At 36.2% G+C, this 22205-nt stretch overlaps 1 protein-coding gene, 1 long non-coding RNA gene and 1 other non-coding gene across 5 annotated transcripts in view; 1 reads left to right on the top strand and 2 right to left on the bottom strand.

Annotated features, from left to right (window-relative positions):
- The window catches only part of TTC36 (tetratricopeptide repeat domain 36), a 146436-nt gene that overhangs the window by 33976 nt on the left and 90255 nt on the right, over positions 1 to 22205 (top strand). The gene's annotated exons all lie outside the window — the stretch shown is intronic.
- On the bottom strand, positions 1072 to 21627 carry LOC107507862. 2 transcript variants are annotated; one of them, XR_004950831.1, is made up of 4 exons: positions 20042 to 21627; positions 15812 to 15900; positions 2467 to 2595; positions 1072 to 1123 (listed from the first exon to the last, which is right to left on the bottom strand). It is a non-coding gene; the product is annotated as an uncharacterized LOC107507862 (long non-coding RNA). The 2 variants fall into 2 exon arrangements; XR_004950830.1 differs by lacking the exon at positions 1072 to 1123 and having other exon boundaries at positions 2444 to 2595.
- LOC118603325 lies at positions 4852 to 4937 on the bottom strand. The gene has a single exon (XR_004951197.1). It is a non-coding gene; the product is annotated as a small nucleolar RNA SNORD127 (small nucleolar RNA).

A 22205-nucleotide genomic window follows, 5' to 3' on the forward strand; every position in this document is an offset into this window, starting at 1 on the left:
TATTCAAAGTATCGTTTTAACATGAAATCAATATAAAAATTATTGATAAAATATTTTACGTTCTTTTTATATTAAAGTATTTGAAATCAGTATGTATTTCACACCTCAAGCACAGAGTAATTGCTCAATAAACATTAGTCATTATAATTAAGATGATTGGCAGGGAATATAATCCAAGTGCAAGAGGATTTTTGTTTTCCTTTTGTCACCCATCAACTCAAAACCATCAACTTCTACTAGCCAGACCATTAGTTCCTTGTTCCTTCTGCTCTATCCTACCCATAAAAACCTTCAACCTCTACTTATTAGAAATTAATTTACTCTATAGCCTCTCATAGTCTCTTTCTTCAGGTGAATCATGATTCACCTCAATTCTTTTTACTGACCCCAACTTCTCAAAAATATACATACTCCTTTTTCTTCTCTGAATCTCGCCTTGGTAGGGAGTGCAGTCCGTACCTCTTCCAAATTCATAGCTAGGATCATAGCCAAATTTTTGTTCAGATTCCAGGAACCATCTGCTTTTTGAAGGAAGGTCAGCAGTGCAAGGTGATTATTTCCAAAGACTTTGGGGGAGAAAATTTTAAAAAATGAGAAAGCAAGGAGCTCCTGGCCCCCAAGTATCCCAAATCCAGAGACAGGCTGCAGCTAGAGTACAGAGCTAAGCAGATCCTACCAAGATCCCCATTTCGGTCTTTCCCCCGGGAGACAAGCATTTTATCTGTGACAGTGTAGGCCACCGGAGTGCTGTATTGGTACCAGGGGAGCTGCACGTAAAAGTTCAACAATAAGAGAAAGATATGATACTAAAGAACTCACATGATAGTGCTGTTTAAAGTCTTATCCAGTCCTGTTTAAATGACCCTTAAAACTTTAAGTATGTTAAAATTTTTTGGACAAAGAGAGCTTGAATTTTAATTATCAAAATTTCAAAAGAAAGTCTACGGCCATGCCACCCTGATCCCGTCTAATCTCAGAAGCTAAGCAGGGTCAGGCCTGGTCGGTACTTAGATGGGAGACCACCTAGAAAGACCAGGTGCTGCAGGAGTAAAAAATAAAAAACAAGGGATCGTAAGCTGACAAGGTTCTTGCAATTCATGAGGTCAGCCAAGGGTTACTTCACCTACAAAATAAATAAATAAATAAATAAATAAATAAATAAATAAATAAATAAATAATAAAAAAATTTCAAAAGAAAGCAGATATAAAATAAAGGAAGCAGTCAGCAGTCTATCTTAAAGAATAGTCTTGTGTCTAATCCTAATGGTATAAAAATAGCTTAAAGACCACATAATTTTCATAGAAAGTGTACTCAATGGGGAAAAAAATCTAAGGCTCTGTATCTCAAGAGTCTGAGTTTGAATCTCAGCTCTATTAACACTTAAAATGTACCTGTTATTTAACCAATGGAGATCTTGGCTTTCTCTATAAATTGGAGACAATTATGCCTGATGCATGAGAAAGAATTTAAAGTACCAAGAAGAGCCATGATTTGCTCCCAATGAATAGTTGACAATGAATTTACAAAAAGTGGCAGCAAAACTTTGCTGGGTAATTTTTGTACTTTAGTAAGAGGTTCCATAAGAGAGAGAGCTAGAGTGGGGATTTTCCAAGTTACTGGGTATTGGGACACTGCTGCAAACCAAAACAAACTGAGAACCTACTCTGTGGATTACATTAAGAAGGTTCTCATGACAACTCTAGAAAGTGAATAGCTGTGTAGCTAAGGGAACTAAGGCTCTGAGAAGTGAATTGATTTACTTAAAACCCCACAATAATTGGGAGTACAGAGATCTAAATTCACCTTTGACCTCAAAGCCTTCTCTTTAATTAGCAGCCTAAGGAGAATGAATAAGTAGATAGTAAGTGGCAAGGAAAATGTTTAAACAATTGTACACTATAAACTTTTGCTACAAAAATTGAAGAGAATAGAAAGAGCTGCCTTTAAGCCTATTTTAGTAGAAAAGGCACCCCTTAGTGGTAAATGTACTTTGACTCAATTTGTCATGTACATGAGAAGACCAACTGCTTGGAACCCAAGGCAATGACCAAAGAACACCCTTTGGTGACAGAGAGAAAGTCATCAGACAGCATGAGGAAGGTCTATCTTCAAAGCCAACTTGTAAAAGAATGACCAATGCAGCAGGAGCCCAAATAGGGTGGCAGCTGAATTCTGCAGGAGGAGGGCCCCAGCCTGCAGGCAAGTTGTGTGAGCTGAGATGGCAAAGGGGTTAGTTTAACCAGGGCTCACCTCAGACTCCACTGAGGTAGGTTTCAGGATTCTACCTGTACACTACTGGAGCTGGGCCAACCCCGACAAATATGGGAACTGGACAAATTTCACCCTCTGTCTGACACTTTTCAAACAGATTACCTCTAGGTAGAAAAAGCTACAAGAAGGCAGAGCATTGAAGATTAGTTCTTCAGCCCCCATAGATCAAAGAAGAGAACTGAGGCCCATCTCACCTGTATGATGAGTTTCCAAGTTCGTCCTGTTGGTGGAAGAATGAGCCCTTTCCATCTCTGGAGAGGTCTCTTTGAGAGACATGCATTTCTTTTTTGTTCCATCACCAAAAGCTTGGTGCTTGTCTAGTCCTACATGTGACAGACAAATATTGGTGAGAAAAAGTCCCTAGAAAGATGCTCATCTAGAGAGTACAGGTTCTTGCTAATTGTGGACCTATGAGGATTGTAACCATTCTGCTGGTATGATATGCCTGCATAGTACATGTTCTTCATGGGCCAAGCTGCAAGAGGACAGTAGGAGGATGAGGTCTTTGTATGAGCTGAAAAACATCAGTACAGACATTGACACTGAGGCACCTCTGCTCTCTGCCATAGGCAAACGGCTCTGATAATTTGAGACACACACACTCCTTTGCATGTCAGCCTCAGTCACTATCTTTAGTGTGCATTTTTCTTCTCCTGTGTGTCCAGCTCCTGCATACAACCTCACCCTGAGCCCTTTCCACTGTGTCTTCTTGATACATGATAATGACTTTTCTTACATCTTTAGTTTCATTATAGGAAGCTTTTTTCAACTATCTATGTTAACTTAAAACTAATTTTTCCTTCAAAAAAACTTATTTTCCTCCACTCTCAAATGGTGGTTTCTCAAGGTACCACACCCCAAGCACACAGATTTGAAAGATAGGTTTGGCAACCGCTTCAGTCCTAATTGCTAGCTCCCTGTTATTACTCTTCTGCTCTCATCAGGATTATCTTCTCATATCCTAACTGCTGTCAATCTTCAATCTCTTTGTCACTTTCCATCATTCATGGAAGTATCAAAAAACTAGATCAAAACTTGTACTTCATTTAAAAAACAAACAAACAAAACAAAATGAAACAAAACTTGCACTTCATTGCAAGGCCTGCCATCATCTTGAGATATTAAGTACCCAAGTAGATAACCTATCCAATGCCCTAATCCAAAGCTCCTTGTCTCCCTCAAATTAAATGTCTCTAACCTCCATTCTACTTCAGCCACTCCCTCTAAGCCTGGATGTCGATATCAAGAAGAATTATTCTACCTGTAAAACAAATAAATTGAAAAAATCTACTTAAAAAATACAGTATCCACTTTTTCCAGCTTTCTAACTCAGAGATTCTTATTTTACCTGGACTTTGACCTCATCTGGCCTTCTAAATCTTTGTCTCCTCTGTTTTTTTCCTATATAAAAACTTCCTCCTATCTTTACTCTCTTTCCATTTAGCCTAAGTCTCTGGTCCATCACTTTACTACTCTTTTATTGATATCTTTGATTCCAAGTCCCTAATTTCCTTTTTCATCACGCCTATCCGGTAAAACCCCAACCTTGAAATTAAGACAAAACTCCACTGTCTTCATTCTTACACCAAAGCTGCTGAGCACTGCTGAAATGAATCACGTAAACTGATTCCCTTTAGCAGTTTAGTGCCATTAAAAAAGTCAAGGTATCAAATTAAACTGGACCCTCAACACTCCTTGACAAATGCTCTATTTCTCCCTGAGTGTTTCACTCTCCAATTTTCCAGAGTTATTTCAAACCCTTCCTTCAAATTCTCTGTTCAACCAGTCTAGTCTCATATATGCTAGCTAATCTTGCTAACTCTTTAGCTAATCTCTTTCACTAAAACTATAGAAAAACTATCATACAGAAACTTCAAAAAGATGCCTCTCAGCCTGTGAACTAAAATCTAATTCTGTCACCTTTTCTTCACTTCCTGGCAATAGGGGAAGAATGTCCTAATATTTGTCCTATTAAAGCCCAACCCCACCACTGCAGTTTTAGATCTCTCACTCTCTCAAACTCCCTTCTCAATTAGCTAACCTTAGTTCCCCCATCCCAACATTGTCAACCCTCTCTACGGGTACTTTCCTATTAGTATTACAACACCCTTAAACCTCTCTCATTCTGAAAATTTAAATAGATATAACACGCAGAAAACCACCTTAACTCTACAATTTCTTCTATAGATAGCACTCTATCCTTTCCCCTTTTCAACATTTATACGAAGTGTCTATACAAGCTACCCTTCATTTCCCACCTCTCATTTGCTCTTTAACAATGTATAATATAGATTCTTTCCTAATCTAAGCCAATGGAATTGTTCTTGATTAGATTAGCAGGTACTATTTTTTTTATATTAACCCAATAGACCCTATTCAGTTTTACTTTGACTTCTCTGCAATATTTGATACTTTGATATTTCCCTTTGTTATGTCATAGTCCTTTTCTTTTGAATATGCACTTGTATCTGTTTTTCCTATTTCATTCATTTTATTATGGTTTGAGGAATCCATCTTGAGATACTGGATATTCTTCAATGTTTTAATCTCATTGTCCTTTATTTTTATTTTTTAAAGAATGGCAACATTGATTTAGAGGGACTATTGTCTTCATTTAGTAATTAAATATATTACATACAAATGAAACCTTTAGTCATAGTTGTCATAGCCTTTTTCACTTCATTTTATACCCACCCTCTGTATAATTTCATCCATTCTCATGACTTCAGTTATTGCCAAATGTATATCTTCATCCCTGACCTCTCTTCTGAACCTCAGACCCATCTATCTCCCTTTCTCCTGGATGTCTTCATGTGGATATTCCAAAGGAATCTCAAGTTCAAAATGATCAAAAATAATTTAACATTTTATACTCTAAATTTGCCTTCATTCTTTTATTTACTCTATTAAATAAATGGTATCATCATCTACCCAGTTGCCCAACCAAACATCTAGGCCCACCTTGAAGCCTGCCTCTAGAACAAACATACATTCCCCTCCAGCCACAGAAACCTGTCCAGGGAATTTCTCCACCTGATCCTAATCCTCAAACTGCTTATATTTAAAATCAGGCTTGTTTGGCTAATGCCTAAGACAGTCCCAGCAATCAGCACCCATGTACTAACACCACCGGGTTGTTCACCAGCCACTGGTATAATCATTAACCATCAAATTATCAATAAAATAAATCAGTTTCAAATTTAGGCAGTGTTTATGTTTTAATTTTCTGTTTTAATTTTCCTTGCATCGCATCCCTTCCCCCTGTTATTACTGTTAAATCTCTTTGCAATGGGATATATTCTAGTTTCTAGGACAGAAAAGTTTGACACCAGCCAGAAATCCTAGATGTGGAGGGACAAAGGAAAAAAAGAACTTTCATAAATGTTTCCTTTAAATGATATGTTCAAACATCCAAGGCTCCTAATTTTATGAGTTCGAATGAGGTAAAACTCACCACCTCCATGGTATCGTGGTATTATAACAGTAGCACTCATTGGTATTGGCCTTGGGATGTCCCTATCAACCAGGGGGCTCTGAACTAGCGGGTTGAGATCCTCGTTGACAGCACTGAAAGCTGTTTGGGAGCTTATAACTCAAAATCAGTCCTGACTTTCAACATGTCTTTTTTATCTTTCGCTGGAGTCTCCCTGAAGACTTGGTCTGGAGAAAGGACTCGGCAGCAAGGCAATAAATGATGAGACTAAAAAAAAAAAATTCTGTGACTTAGAGAAAAGCACTCACGTGCCAGTTTCTTAGGGCCCTCAAAAGTTAGGGATGGCAGAAGGAGGAATAAGTCAGATAAGAGGAAAGATAAAACCTTGGTGGCTCAAAAAGGAGAAGCAATTTTAGAGAAATATTTGAGTACAAAATTAAGAGCAGGAAGCCAAACCCAAGGATGCTCAAGACAGACAGAGTAATGGAAGGAAGGAAGAAGGAAGAAAGGAAAGAAGGAAGGGAAGAAGAAAGGAAGGAAATAGCAAAGGAAAACTAAATGCTTACTTGACATCAAGCAGGCTATAGAGAAAATGTCACTTTATTCTCAAAACTCTTGATCTGGAGTGTGTACTTGAGGCAAACTTCTCCTGTTGCCTCTGCTGGCTACAAATTAGAGAAGAATAGAAATGATGGAAGGGTGAGATCACCAAGAGAAATGTCAGAATTGGGGCAGCCCCCATCCCAAAACATGAACATTTCTGACTAGGCACCAGGTAGTTCAGGAGCCCAGAGACCTGGCATGATGGAGAAGTGGGTAGGTTGGCTTGTTCTGGCAAGTGTGATCACTTGATGAGATCCTACCAACTTTAATGAAATTGTCCAGAGCAGAGTTTAGGGCAATAGCTACTCTGACTAAAGAAACAAATAAGAATGGAAACTCATTGGAATCATCCTATTCAGCTGGGCATAGATGATTAACCTCTGACTCCTAAAGAGGAGTCTGTTCCGGGGAAAGCATTTTAGCAGATAGACCAGAAGGCAAATCCTAGCTCGAGAAATGTCCTCTACTACAGGCCACAGAGACCGTTTCAGAGCCCTAAGAGCCTAGTGGAAGAAAAAGAACAGAATAAGCACCAAAAATAATAATGGTGACAATAACTACTACTAACTGAATATTATGCATCAGGTACTATGCAACACAATATATGTTACATCTATTTGGTAACACTATACTAGGAGATGGGATTGTTACTTTTGCTTTACACATATGAGGAAGCTAAAGCAGAGAGATTTAATAATGTAAATGTGAATGAAGGAAATGTCTGGGAAAGGAGACCCTGGAGAAGTAGCGATCAGATAAGAAATGGTACCAACCAGGAAAAGAGGAACTTAGAAGTATAACCAGAGGTGGAAGATATCTTCCCTTATACATACTAATCAAATGGAATATCAATTTGCCATCTATTCCAATCTATCAGACATATTACAATTGTTCTTTCTTGTTTTCTCTATGTCATATGCATGGAAGATAGGATATAGTACCAAAAGAGGCCCAAAAGCACACACCTAGAATGTCAATTATGACAGCCAGAATTCTTAAGGTTTCTCTTTTTCTGGTTGTAAATGCAAAGCCCTAACCTCTTCCAGCATTTTGTCTCTGGGTTTTCAATTACTAGAGCTAGATGCCATTTCTCCAGAAACTATAGAGGACCCCTTTTACATAAAGCCAAAAGGAGCCCCATTAGGTATACAGCCCAAGACCTTGGGGATATAAAAAAAATGAATCCTGGAGGCAAGTTGTTGCTTCTGCCCTTGCAGCAGTGTGCCTCTTGCTTCACACTTGCTCTAGATCACCACTTCTGGACACAGGGCCCATCCCTCACCTTGGACTACATCCTCTCCTTGCCTGTCATATATTCTGACATGCCCTCGATACCTGGGCCACCTCTTTTATTAGACTGATGGAGGCTCCTTTTCCAATAACAAATGAGAAGCATCTGCAATTGTAAAACAGAAGTCAGAAACATAGACTAAAAGAGTAAAATTATAAAATCAATACATATTAGCTACCATTTATTGAGCATATTCTGTATTTCAGAAGCCAAATGCCTTAAAGTAATGATGCAATTTAATCATCATAAGACTCTTTAGGAGCAGGCTTATGCTTCATTGTGCAGATAAGGAATGTGGGCACAAAGAATCTTAGAGCTCTGTCCAAGATCACATACTACTAAATGGTAGAGATGGCATTTGAGCACTGTTCTGTCTGACTACATGATTCCCCTGGCAAACTATTATCTATTATACTGATTACAGAAGTAGGAAAAAATTAAGCAAAATAACAGAAATACAACCTCATCAATTATTTTAATAACCAATCCAAAAAAAATAAATTAATCAGAAAGCAGGAGAATGAGGAAAAAATAGACACTATCATCAGTGTTAGATGAACATTGTTCTGGAACCACATCTGCCCTGGTGAGGCCAGTCTTAAGGTGGAAAAGTGGGTCTTCGGCTCTTCTAACTGGACAGTTCTCTCCCTGTTCTAGTCAAGGTGCACAAAATAGCTTTTTTAATCACAATCTGGCTTCCCAAATAAAGCTGTCTGTAAACAGAGAATGTGTTGATGTTACTCACACAAGCATTTTAGAAGGCATGACAAGGATAGTTCTCACTGTAAATTAATACTGTTATTTTGGCTTATGTACCAGTCTCTTTTGAAATTGGGTTTGTGTGTCGCCCAAACCTAGTGACATCAGCATCAGGATTAATGCTCTAAACTTGTAAGGCTAAGAACCAGACTTGTAATTATGGTGCCCTAACTATGACCATGCTTGCCAGAGACCACAACCTATTAGCATCTTGATATTATCACCTTTAAATTTCCAACATAATTTTTAAACTGCAGCCTATGTTCTTTATGACTTATAAAGGACTTTGATGTATATGTTTAAGGTTTTTTTGTATATAAAACTAAAGCTAAACAATGTTTTTTGATGGCTAACTATATGTCTTAAGTGCTTCATTGGAGGAGGAGGAGGAAGAGGAGGAGGAGGAGGAGGAGGAGGAGGAGGAGGAGGAGGAGGAGGAGAAGAAGAAGAAGAAGAAGAAGAAGAAGAAGAAGAAGAAGAAGAAGAAGAAGAAGAAGAAGAAGAAGAAGAAGAAGAAGAAGAAGAAGAAGAAGAAAGAATTGCAATAATGGCAAAAATTTTATATAGCACTTTTTTGTGTGTCAAGCACAGTTCCTAATGCTTTCTTTAGGCATACTCTTTCAAATTTCATGGTAAATCTATAAGGTAAATACTATTACAATCTCCATTTTCAAGTGAGGATACTGAGGCTTATGGAGTTTCATTGATTTTTCCAAAGAATTGACAAAGCAGGAAAACTAGAACTTAAATATATGACTTCTGCCTTAAAGTATAAATACCCTAGAAGAGTTCTGCCCCCAGCAATTATAGACTAATTTGTTCCAAGCAAGTAGAAAATCAGAAAAGAGAACATTTTTAAAAATCTTTGAAATCATCAAAAGGCTACCATGATAATAATAATTTCTGGGCCAAGAGCTGGGAGAAGGAGGCTCAAGAGCGTAGAGCCTGGCATCTGCTATCCCCTCACCCCTTGAAGCAAGTGCCAAAGAACAAAATGGATGACTGAAAGGTTAAAAAACCGAGCAGTTTCAGATTTGAACTTTCCAAAGAGAAGGTGCCCTGGTAGACACTCAGGTTTTTTAATACAGGCCTGTAGATAGATCTACACCCTAGAAGTAAGGTGAACCTGAAATAAACCAGCTATCAAATGACTGAAGCTCATTAGATTCTAACTGGACTAACATCTGCTTCTAGTCTAACAACTCGTCTGAAGCAAAGAGTAAAACCTTTCAGAGGCAAGATATCATCTAGAGGCTCAAATAATTTCCATAACTTTTCACATAAAATATCTGACAACTAACAAAGAAATAGAAAACACCCAAATATTGGGAAACTATACACTCTAACTCTGAATAACGCAGGCTTTAAAAAATTCGTAATGATAATTAGAAAATATTCTCAAGTGGATGCCAATGGAAAATTGGAAAATGACATATGAATTTAGAATTCAGCTCTAGATATACTTAAATTTGTAGTTCTAAATATATATTGGAAAAGAAAAAGTCTAAAAATCAACTACCTGAGCCTCCATTTCTAGATGTTAAAATAAAAACAGCCAATAAACCCAAAAAATTTAAAGGAAAGAAAATAATAAAGATAGGAGCAAACATTATTAATACAGAAAACAATTATACAATAGAAAGGATCCATAAACTCCAGTGCTGGTGTTTTGAAAGGATTATTTAAATTGACAAACATTTAGGGTAAGGGAAAAAAATAGAGAAGGCACAAATAATCAACATCAGGAATGAAGAGGGAATACTATGATCAATTTTACAAAATGTAATAACATCATATGGCAACATCAGAGACAATGTCATGCCAAAAAAATTTGAAAATGTAGATAAAATATACAAACTTCAATAATAATAGAGAATATAGAAAAATATAAATAGTTCTATTTGAATTAAAGAGATTTCAAAACCCACAGAAAAGTCTCCTGGCAACTGAGAGCAAACACATTTTATTCTAAAAGAAAAATCTTTCAGATGATAGAAAAAAAGGCAACTCTTTTCAGTTTATTTTATGATGTTAGTATAAAACTGATATCAAAACTCAACATAAATGTTTTAAGAAAAAAAACATGTCAATATTTTCCGTGAAAATAGATTTAAAAATTCTAAACAATTATGAGCCAACTGAATCAAAAAATATATGAATAAATGATTGCAGGTTAAGAGATCACAGCTAATTTGAGTTTTTCAGAAATGCAAGGTTGGTCTAACATTTAACAATAGTTATTATAATTCATACATTAAAAGAATGAAGGATAAAATCACACACTCATCTCAACAGATATATAAAATGCATTTGATAAAATTTAACAACCATTCATATTTTTTTACAGTAGAAAAGAAAAGTTTTATTAGAAGGGAAAGTCTACTTCCAGACATGGAAGCAGGCCTGAGCAAGAGAGATGTGGCTCAAAAGACCTCATTCTTTTTTTAAGAAAAAAGAACTCTGAAAACAGAACTACAAGGAAAATTCCTTAGTCTGACACAGGATATCTACAAAAAGATCTATAGTAAACAATCACACTATTGATATAATGTTAAACATGTTCCCTCTGAAGTCTAAAATAAGATAAGGATATTAGCTGTGAGCCTTTCTGTACTGTAGGTCCTTTCTGGGGCAATACAGAATGAGTGAAAAATAAAAATACAAGGTTTGGAAAGGAAAAACTAGCATTATTTTCAGACATGATTATCCACAGAAAATCTAAAAGAATTCACTAATATAACTATTAGAATTAATATCTACATCAGGCAAGGTCACTGAATACAAGGTCGATGTAAATTTATAAAGCTATCATAATCAATTTCCATATAGAAATAAATATCCAGTAAATAAAATATTTAAAAATATTATTTAAAATAGCACCAAACACCTAATAAAAAATCTAATAAAAAATTCTTGAGACCTCTACACAGGGAATTATAAAACATTGCAGAGAAATTTTATCTGTATTGTTTGATTAAGAAAAGGAATAAATTTACTAATTGTGTGGGAAACCGGGTTTCTTACCATGGAGGAAAAAAGACATAAATAGAGACGAGAAAAAAGAGAAAGGTTCTTATGTTGTTACCTTGGAAGTATGGGTATCAGTAAAAATTGTGTTTTTCTTAATCATTTGCCTGTTCTGTCTGCTGAACATGCCTAAATAACAGGCCAGTAGCAAAATTATACCTAACACTCAAATACTGACTTCTTCTACTCATTTTCACTAAAAGAAACAAGGGTTCTTATAAAAATAGCTGGTTACATGTACAGGAAAGTACAGGTGAGTCTGAAACATTTTTTTAAGAAAGAAAAGAAACATTCATAAACTAAAGAGACATGTGAAAAAGACATAAGAGCATGTTAAAAGGGGCTCCCACTGGCTACATCTAGAACTTTACTATGGAATATTCCTCAGCTATAAAAAAAAAAGATGAAATACTGCCATTTGTGACAACATGATTATCTTGTGATAATCATGCTAAGTGAAATAAGTCATAAAAGCTTAAAACCACATTATGTCACCCATAATGGGGATATAAATCTAAAAGCAACAAACAAACATGACAAAGAGACTCACGAACATAGACAGTGGATTAGTGGTCACCAGAGGGGAGGGAGAGGTAGATAGGAGTAAAAGGAGTCAAATAATTGGTGACAGAAGAAAATATAACTATGGGTGGTGAACACACAATGCAATATATGAATGACATATTATTTAATTGTACTCTTAAAACTTATTGGATTTAGTTGATCAATGTCACTCCAATAATTTTTAATTTAAAAAAAGGAATGAGAGTAATGAATCTAAAAAAAAATTGAAAAGTAGTGAAAGAATTTAAAAGTACTTATTGAGACAACAAAAAGGTGGGAGGAATGGAGGAGGGAGGGTGGAGTGCAAAATTCTTCTTTACAGGATGATGACAACTAATTTATATACAAAAGTTGACAGAATTTAAAAATCACTATTTTGTAAACACTGATAGCAATAGCACTTGGGTGATCACCAGTGAATGCTAAAGCTATTGAGCAAATGTTTATTGAGAACAGGATGTTTACAAAATTTCAATGTTATCTGTCAGACACCACCTTTAACTAAGTGGTCAAACTTATCACCAGGCCCAGTTACTTTTAATATTTTTTCCTAATGTTTAACATTAATCTAAACATGAATTTCAACAGTTAAACATAAGTTGAGATTCCATGAAAATGACTAGCTAGTACTCTTCAAAATGTCAGTGTGATGAAAAATAATGCAATGCTGAGAAATTATCCCAGAGAAAAAAAGACTAAAGACACATAATAATGAAATAAAATACTTGTTCTTGGATTTGCTCCTGGAACAAACCCAAACAAAAATATACAAACAATATTATTAGAAAAATTGGCAAATATGGCCTGTATTTAGATAATAGTGTTATTCTCAACATTAAATAAATATTGTGGTTTTATCGGGATGTTCTGTTCTTAGAAGACGAGTGAATAATTATTTGCATATGAACAGTTATGATATCTGTGGCTGACTCTCAAATATTTCAGACAAAAAATAACAGGTGAAGCAAGTGTGGTAAAATGTTAATAACTGGTGGACCTGGATGAAAGGTATGTGTGTCTATTACTCTAGTCTTACAAGTTCTCTATAGGTTTAAATTTTTGAAATAAAATTTTGGAAATATACATTTAGAAAAATCAAGATAAACCTAAATAAATGGAAGGAAATACCATTCAAATAGACTGAAATACTCAATAGAGTAAATACTAAATTCTCCCAAAACTGATCAATAAAAGCAATGCAATTCTAATCACTATCTCAATAATTTTCCTTTATTGGTAAAAATCGACAAGCTAATTCTAAAATACAAACACAAAGTGTCAGGAATAGATAAGACAATCTTGAAAAAGAACAAAGTTGAGGACTTACTCTATTGGAAAGTAATATTTATCAGAAAGCTCATTAATTTATGCAGTGTAGTATTGGCACATGCCTAGATACATAGACCAATGGGATGAAAGAGAGGAACCAGAAACAATCCACATGTGTAAATGCTTATTTGTGACAAAAATGACACTGCTCATCAGTGAGGAAAGGAAAAGCTTTTCAATAAATGTTACAGGGTCGATTTCCTATCCATACACACACACAAACCCCTACCTTACACAATGCACAAAAATGAATTCCAGGTGAACTATAGATCTAACTGTAAAAGACAAAATAATACAACTTCTAGAAAATAACAAAGTAAAATAGCTTTATGATGTTGGGTAGGGAAAAACTTTTTAACAGGACACACAAAAAACACTAACTGTAAAGAAAAAGACTAAAAAATTAAACTATATTAAAATTAAGAACTATTAATCAAAAAATACCATTTTGAGAGTGAAAAGAAAAACTACAGAATTAAAAAAATACATTTCTAGGACAAATTAACAAAATGCTTATATCTAGATCATGAAATGAACTATAGATCAGTTAAAAAAAAACAAATAGAAAAAAAATAGAAGAGACTTTAATGTATATCACAAAAGAGGACATCCAAGTGCTCAATAAATATAAAAAGGTGCATAACTACATTAGTCACTGAGAAAATACAAATTAAAACCTTAATGAGATAACACTACACACCCACAAAACTAGTTAAAATTTCAGAAAAGAATTTCAAATTTTAGATAGGGAATGGGACAGTTGGAACCTTCATACGATGCTGGTATGAATAAATTAGTACAATAACTTGGAAAACTGGCATTCCCATAAATTCCACAACATCAACTCAAAGAAATTTGTGTGTACATATGTGAGAATAAACAGGTATTCATACATATATATGTGGTACACGAGTGTGCAAAAGTACATGTTCAAGAATGCAAGGATGTTCATAAAAGCATTATTTTTAACAGCTAAACCAAAGTCCATCAGCAGTAGAATCAATCAATAAATTATTGTTAATCATCCTAAGGAAAGGAATACTATATACCAATGAAAACTAACTATGGTTCCATGCAAAATATGCATGAATCTCAACATACTGCTGAGGGAAAGAAGCGAGATACACAGAAATTAAAACATACTGTATAACATTTATTTTTATTTAAAAACAAGCAAATATAATCCATGGTGTTGTAACTCAGAAGCTATTTCCTTTGGAGAGGAAAAAATGGGTAGTAATTAAATTTGGGACATGATAGAAAAGGATAGAGATGGAGAGCTACTGGTAATATTCTAGTTCTTGACATGTGTGGTGATTACAATGTATGATCACTCTGATAATTCATTCAGCTATATGCTTATGATTTGTGGAGCTTTCTATATGTTTTACTCCAACAAAAATGTTTACACTAAAGAAAGTCTTACTATTCAATATTTGTTTCCATTATGTTTTAGAGAGAATAAGGAGCAATGATATCCCTTATTATGTTATTGATATTATTTAGAAAAATCACTCTTATCTTTTAGTAGAGAGGGGAAAATGATGTAGAAAAAATTATTAGGGGATAAACTAAGTGTCTTGAATCATTCTGTCCTCTGAAAGGAATGTCAACACTGGAATTGCGCATGTGGCATTAGATCGCATATGGTACTGCTTGGGCCAGTCACCCAGAAATCACATTTTCGTTGTACCTGTGCCTCAGACAGTTGATCTGAACTTCTTTAATTACACTAAATGTGTCAGTAACTTCTCCATATAAGAAGACAAACAGCTGAAGAAAGAAGATATTTATCAAGTCTTTATGAAGTTCATTTTTAAAATACCAGAATTTCCCCTTGAAAACCCAACTATTTCATTCCAGAGACTCTGAAGCCTCTTCAGACAGGCACGAAATCCTGAATGGTCCTCAATCACTTGCACCATATTCTCACAAGGTTTGTTCAGAACTCTGGGAATTTTCATCATCTCCCCCTACTAAATGGCGCTCCAAAAGAGAACCTCCGTCATCCATGCGCCACAGCATGCTGCTAAGGAGAATTCTATCAAACACCTCTTATCTTTCCTCTTTACTACGTGATAGACAACTCGTATTTCATCAACCCTACAGTGAAGCTCAGGACTATGGATTCTTGAACAGAGATTTCATTTTCTCTGTTCCTTTCTGTTATCTCAGTTTCAGTTTTTATCTGTAGAGGGTGGCCCGGGATGGAAGGCCCGGGATGGACGGCCCGGGATGGCAAATGTTCCTGAGTGGTGTCAAGATTTCCATGCCCCTTAGGTCAGCCCGCATAAGCTTAACTCTCCTCTGCGCCTTGTCCATGGTACGTTGAGTGTACTTCACACTACGACTGAGAAAAATGAACACACCCAAGTGACACAGCTACTCGACACTGCCCAGTACTGGGTCCACTGTAAACATTCTCGCATGAAATTCCCATTGCCAAAGTCAATGCTACAGTAACCTCTTTAACCATCTAGTCCTTTTTTTAGAGTATCTTTTTGGACTCTGTATGGCTGTTCTAGAAACTTACTGAAAGAATGGCTCATAGCGAGATCCAAATCCATATACGTTGAAATAAAAGCCTATAGGCAAACTCTTCAGCAGCAAAATCAGTGTTTCCTGGGGGAAGAGAGTATGAGGAGATGGTGAGAGGGTCCCCTCAGACACACAGACCCTGCCAATCTGACTCCTGAGGGTGCGGGCCTTTACCCTTTTCATGCTTCCAGGCCCTCATATTCCACTGCAGGCCTCAGAGTGCTCACGTCAGCTTTGGCTCAGATAGAAACAGACCCAAATTTCCAGATGGACCTACTTTAAACCCTGAGATTCATCCCTACTCAAAGATGTGACAGAAAAAAAGAAAAGAACTAGTTTTACCTTGGCCACCTCTATGCGCAGTTGAGATTTATCCTGTTTACTCCTGGGGCCTTGCATAGTTCATAAGGAAGACAAATTATCCACAGGTAATCAGTGGCTGAGCTTTTGGGATGTTCAGGTAGAAACTCACCATTCAAAATGGATCTCCCATCAAACAATCTACTCGGAAAGGATAAGGGCACTGCATGATGTAAGAAAACTCCAGAAAGCATACTAAAGACACCAAGAATCAATTGTCCTTAGTTCATAGGACGTTGAAAAAACCCGAATCTAAAACCCTGTTTGATCTTTATATCGTATCTGCTGGCAAAGGGTTTGAGGTGAGTTCTAAACATATAAAAGATACAGTAGCAGAGCAGATAAGAAAAAGAGTAGAGGTTATCAGGTATATGAGCAATAATTAAAATACTAAAATTGGATGTTAGTTTTCTAGCAGCTATACATTAAGTTAAAATGTTCCACCAATTGTCAGAAGAATCAAGCTAATCTATTTGCAAACATTCTCTTCAAATCAAATCAGTAAGAAATTTATCACATGGGTCCTTGTTTAAATCTTTAATTACAGCTTTTTAAAAAATGATGCTCAATATGGACAATTCTCATGTTGACAATTTACAAGAGCTGAAAGTGTGTCATACACACTAAGGAAAGTCATCCGCTTTTATTATGAAGCACCCACCAATACTCTCTAGAACAAAGAAAGAGAAGCACTGGGATGTGTGTTGAAACTCTAATAGCATCACCCAAACAGCAGCTTTCAGGAGACAATGAGAGCCGTCCGTCCTATGCCACCAAGTTGTCAAAGGCATAGCTGTGATTTTGTTATGAGGAACAATGAAAACTGATGTAGGAATTGAAATGTGAGTATTAAGATAGAGATGTAATGAGAATGGCTGGTTCATATTAACTCTAGATCCACAGTTCAGAGACTATAAGAAGACATAGAATCTAATTCTAATATCCTATTTTTATAGTGATTCCAGGATTACAGGTTTAAATTCTCAGTAGCCCTGAGATTCAGTGGGACTACAGAACCTGGCTCAGCTTACTCTCTCACCCATGGGATGCCCCAACAATGAAACTGCTTTCAAATAAAATGGGTGAGGCTTAAGAAATAATATATCCAAAAACAACTTTTATATAACCCAGATCTCTGGATAGATGGTAGAGGAGCAGCTTTTCTTAATGGGTAGACTCCTTTCCATCCTGAGAGACAGCTGGGAGTAGTGGGACTGTCACTGTACTGATAGGTCAGAAAGGTCACCATGAGCATGAAATGAGCTGACACACCTAAACTGCTTAGAACAATGCCAGACATACAGTAAGCACTACAAATGTGTTATTTACTGTAATTCTTTTGGCTTGGCTCCAATTATTTTCACCTCCACAAGTTTCTGCTCCCTCATTTTTAAATGAACCATTTTGAGCCCTGGCTCTTCTGCTCACTAGCTTCAGGTACCTCATCTAAAAAATCAAGGTAATTAATATCCTTTTCAAGATTATTGTAAGGATAGTGACATAATACACTTAAGAAACTCAACTTAGGGCTCAACTCAAATTAAGTTCTTAATAATTTTGTAAATTTATACGTTGTTTTTATATAATTATTTATATTAAATTAGGAATATATATATTTTCAAATCATGTTCTTAAACAGTAAGTACAGTCTAAGTTTTATTTTATTTTTTATTAAATTTTTGGAGTGACATTGGCTGATAAAATTATATATGTTTCAAGTATATACTTCAATAATACATCATATACATATTGCATTATGTGTTCACCACCTAAAGTTCTAGCATTCTAAGTTTTAAAAAAACCCATTTTGTATTTTTTCAGCATGTAGTGGTATATTTCATCTGGCAGAACTCTAAATGGTTTTAGTGACCCAAGCTGCCAGTTGTCATTTACTTCTTTGTATAAATGAGAACAGCAAGTCACCTTCACCAAATATATGATCTGGAAAGCAAGATGTGAGCGGACCTGCTGGGGCGTATTCACGAGACTCATAAAGGCTTTCCCCGCTGTCCACGATGGCCTGCAGAGCTGGTCCTGGGGAACAGATGAGGAAATCTGCACAGGGGCCAGCAGAATGTCTTGGAAGGAAAGGGACTAAGACCTCAATCCTTACCTTTTAAAAGCCAACATTTTAAAACTTCCTCTGGTGGATTAAAATAATCCTGATGAAAAACCAGGTCACTGTTGTGGGAGTATTTCATGGGCATCCAAGGGGAAACTCACCAAAAGGGAAGGATGGAACCAGGTAACTAAGGTACAAAGACAGAGCACAGAGCTTCATGGAAGAGGGGCTAGAGCAAACCTGGCTGAAGTTGGGAGACTCTCTCTCATAGATTTAGCATGGGCAGTTTGCCCTGAGGGGAAAAAAATGGTTGAACAAGTAGGGGCAAACTAAAAAGTTCCAATTCGTGACCTTGAGTATGATGCTATCCTGGCCAAACATTAACAATGAAAGAGAAAGATGGCCTACTGAAGACCAGCTACAGGGAACTCTCTTTATAGTAGTTGCAGTTAGAGAAATAAGAGCCTAATCCAGGATATGGTGAAATAAGAGCCTAATCCAGGATATTCACAAGGATGCTTCCATTCCACCAATGTGGCATATGCTTCAGAAGTGACAGTTTCTCTTCAGTTATGTGTCACAGTCCCTGTAATCAAGGGACACAGCAGCCCAGGAAGGCTCCAAGAGAGAAACAGACTGACATGGATTACACCAGTTATAATTACAAGGGAAAGTTCACACATATTAAGGAAAATTTAGAAAATAAGAGAAATTAAAGAGATCTAAAAAATTAAACTTACTAAGAAACTAAACTTGGTCTTAAAAATTAAGAAGCAAGAGTAAGATAAAAAAGCTCTAGAGATGAATGGTTGTGATGGTTACACAGAGGTGAAAATACTTAGAGCAATAGAACTATATAATTAGTTATAAAAAAGACAAAAAAAAAAAAAAAAAAAGAACTCCAAGTGAGATTACATGCCGATGTGAAAAATCAATCAAAAAAAGTTATTTAGTAAACTAAAAGATAAAATAGTAAAGTTAGTCTTAATCTAATCACAATTACTACTTGTATATTTCCTGTGGTTTTAAATGTTTTTTTCTTAATGTATAGGTTATTTTCTTATAATAATCTGTCTTTATAATCTACTTTTCTTTTACTTAACATTCTTTGGAAGACCTTTTTTCCATATTATTTTAATCTGTCAATGTACATCATTCAGTAGCTATATGATAACTAATCAAGAATACCTAGCATAGATAATTTAGCTACTGTTAAGACATTTTGATTGCTTATTAATCTTTGATATTGCTAAAATGGCAGAGGACATCAGTGCATAATTTTAACTATATTTAGATTTATTTCCTTAGATAAGATTGTCAAAATTGGAATTACCAAAATGAACATTTGACACATATGACCACAATTTCTTCTCAAAAGTTTGATACTAAATTATTTTGCTTCGAGCAATCTATGAGAGTGCCAAATTCATGAGGCATTATCAGATTTAGAAAACTGATCATTTGAAAAGTGAAAATGTCACATCATTATTTTTATTTTATTTTTATTTGCTCTCACAGAGACTGATTTGTCACATATGTTTGTAAATTAGCTGTGTTTCATCTTATGAATTATTTGTTCATATCTTTTGTCCAGTTATCTACTAATCCACTTAAATTTGCATGTAATACATATAGTAACATGATATTTCTTGACCTGAACCATTTTTGCATGCCATAGTGTAAGCTATTTCCGTTTCTCAACCACTACTGGATATAAAGAAAGAAAAGTGACAGTAATTTAAGGGTAACTGCAAGACAGGAGCTACCCCTTAGGAGATAAGTACAAAGAGAGAAAGAAAATACCAGTGTCTTTTGTAGGTTTTCCCATCTCCACATTGGGGGTATGCACCTCACTGTAGTAAATCAAGAATTCCACATTGTGATCAAATCTGTGTCTATCAGCCAAGGAAATCTGAGTTAGAAACAGGCAAAGAAGACATGTTAGCACTATTGCTGCTGACTGCTTGGGGCTGAGGTCAGAGCTGAGGGCTGAAGCTTCTTCCACGAGTGGGCATAATAATCAGGGGCAGAGGTGAGAATGGAGAGGAGGCTCTGGTGATTGCATGGGGATAAAAAAGGAGCAGAGTGTGACTCCCTCTAGGTTAATAGGTAAAAGTATGGAACATTTATGGAAGACTGAGTGAAGAACAAGATCAGGATCCAAGAAGAGGGGTGCTGGCAATAAAAGGGTTCTGTTATTGATTACCAGAGCAGCCATCTTATCATCTCCAAGGTATTCAATGGGACTCAAGGGACAGTTGCTATGCTGGGAACTGATGGTGGCAACCATCAGTGTTTAGGGCTAGTCCTCCAAAGGGATGATAGCAGTCAACCATCCTTGGGCCATCCTACAAAATGTTGCCTGAGTTGTATTTTCTCTTCCCATACTTTTTAGCACCCCGAATACCTTGAGTAGATTTCCCCAACTGTGTCCCCCACCACCAGTACTCAAAAAAGAGCAGATACTCACCAGAGAGCTGATACCAAAAATTCAGGACGGCTGGAAGCACATAATACAAAGCCTCATCTACTTCCAGGGGCAGCTCCTGTACATACTTCAGGGTGAGTGCTGCCTTTGAGCCAGGGTGGAGGTTCCCCACATTACAGTAGATGTCCCTGGAGCATTTATACTCCTCCAACAGGAAGGCTTGTTGCCCCTGGCTGATGGCGTTCTCGTAGTTGGTGTGGGCCTAGGGAGAAGAGGGAAAGAAAGGTGATATCAAAGGTGACATGGTTGATGAAAAAACAAGTGACACAGAAAACAATGACTGGTAAGGAGGGACTGTGATTGTTCTTCCCAAGTTCACAGCTATACTTTGAATGTCTGATTGATTTTTGATTTTTCTCTCCAAATACTTTTAGAAAAATAGTGGCTAGACGGGAGTGGAGAAAAAGCTTTCAACATCAGCCTATTTTTGTAAAGTTGCATTTTCTAGAGATCCTAAAGGGGGAGAAAAAAGGAGACAAGGTACTCATCCCTAGTACCTTCATCTTGTCCTTATTCTGCCATTTTTTTCCCATCTATCATGGCTTCAAAGTCATAGACAGCTGAGTCTTCATCCATGGGAAATACAAAGAAGACCTCTAAAGGAACTTTCTCTTTATTTTCATAGTTTAAGATAACAGACACGCCAGCCACATACTCACAAATGGACAAGATCACAGAGCTGCTCTTCAGTGGCACTGCAGACAGATCAGAGTTTGAGATTAACTAGTAGAATGCTTCCTGCAGGCCAGGCGTTGTGCTAGGTGCCAAAGATACAACGGCGGGTGAGAATCACAAATCAGGCTTACCTGGCTCCTCTTGGTGGGTTAGTAGACCATAAGGCACACTATGGCGACACAGAACTACTGTGGAATAGACACATAAACAGAGTGACATGTTTGGCATTAGTTATTCAAATACCAGTATTTCATGTGCTTCTCTCTGGCATTATATATATATTTTTTTCTACACACATATATGTATCTATACATATATAATATTATGTATATATATACATTATATAATATGTATACATATTATATATATACATATTATATTTATATTATATATTATGTATATATTCATATCACATACATTATATATAGTATACATATGTGTGTACATATATATATGTATGTGTATGTGTGTGTACATATATCTATATATATGTAATGCCAGAGAGAAGCACATAAATATATTAAGAAGGTTAATGATGGAGCTAGGAAGGAGAAAGAAGCTGAAAAGAATGAGACAAAGGTGCCAATAGTTAGGCTCCTTCTAAATGCCAGACCTAGCTAGGGAAGCTGTAAGAATCACTAAGTAGCTACTGAACAGGAAATCTCTGAAACACCCTAAGGCTGGTTCAAACACGAGCTCCACTTCTTCAAAAGTGAATTTAATATACCACTCCTTAGGTATAGTCAATAAGTATAATTAACTTAACCCCTCTGAACCTCAGTATTCTTTCTAAAATGAAAACCA

The sequence above is a fragment of the Rousettus aegyptiacus genome, unplaced genomic scaffold, assembly GCF_014176215.1.
Source record: "Rousettus aegyptiacus isolate mRouAeg1 unplaced genomic scaffold, mRouAeg1.p scaffold_m13_p_5, whole genome shotgun sequence".
NCBI lineage: Eukaryota > Metazoa > Chordata > Mammalia > Chiroptera > Pteropodidae > Rousettus > Rousettus aegyptiacus.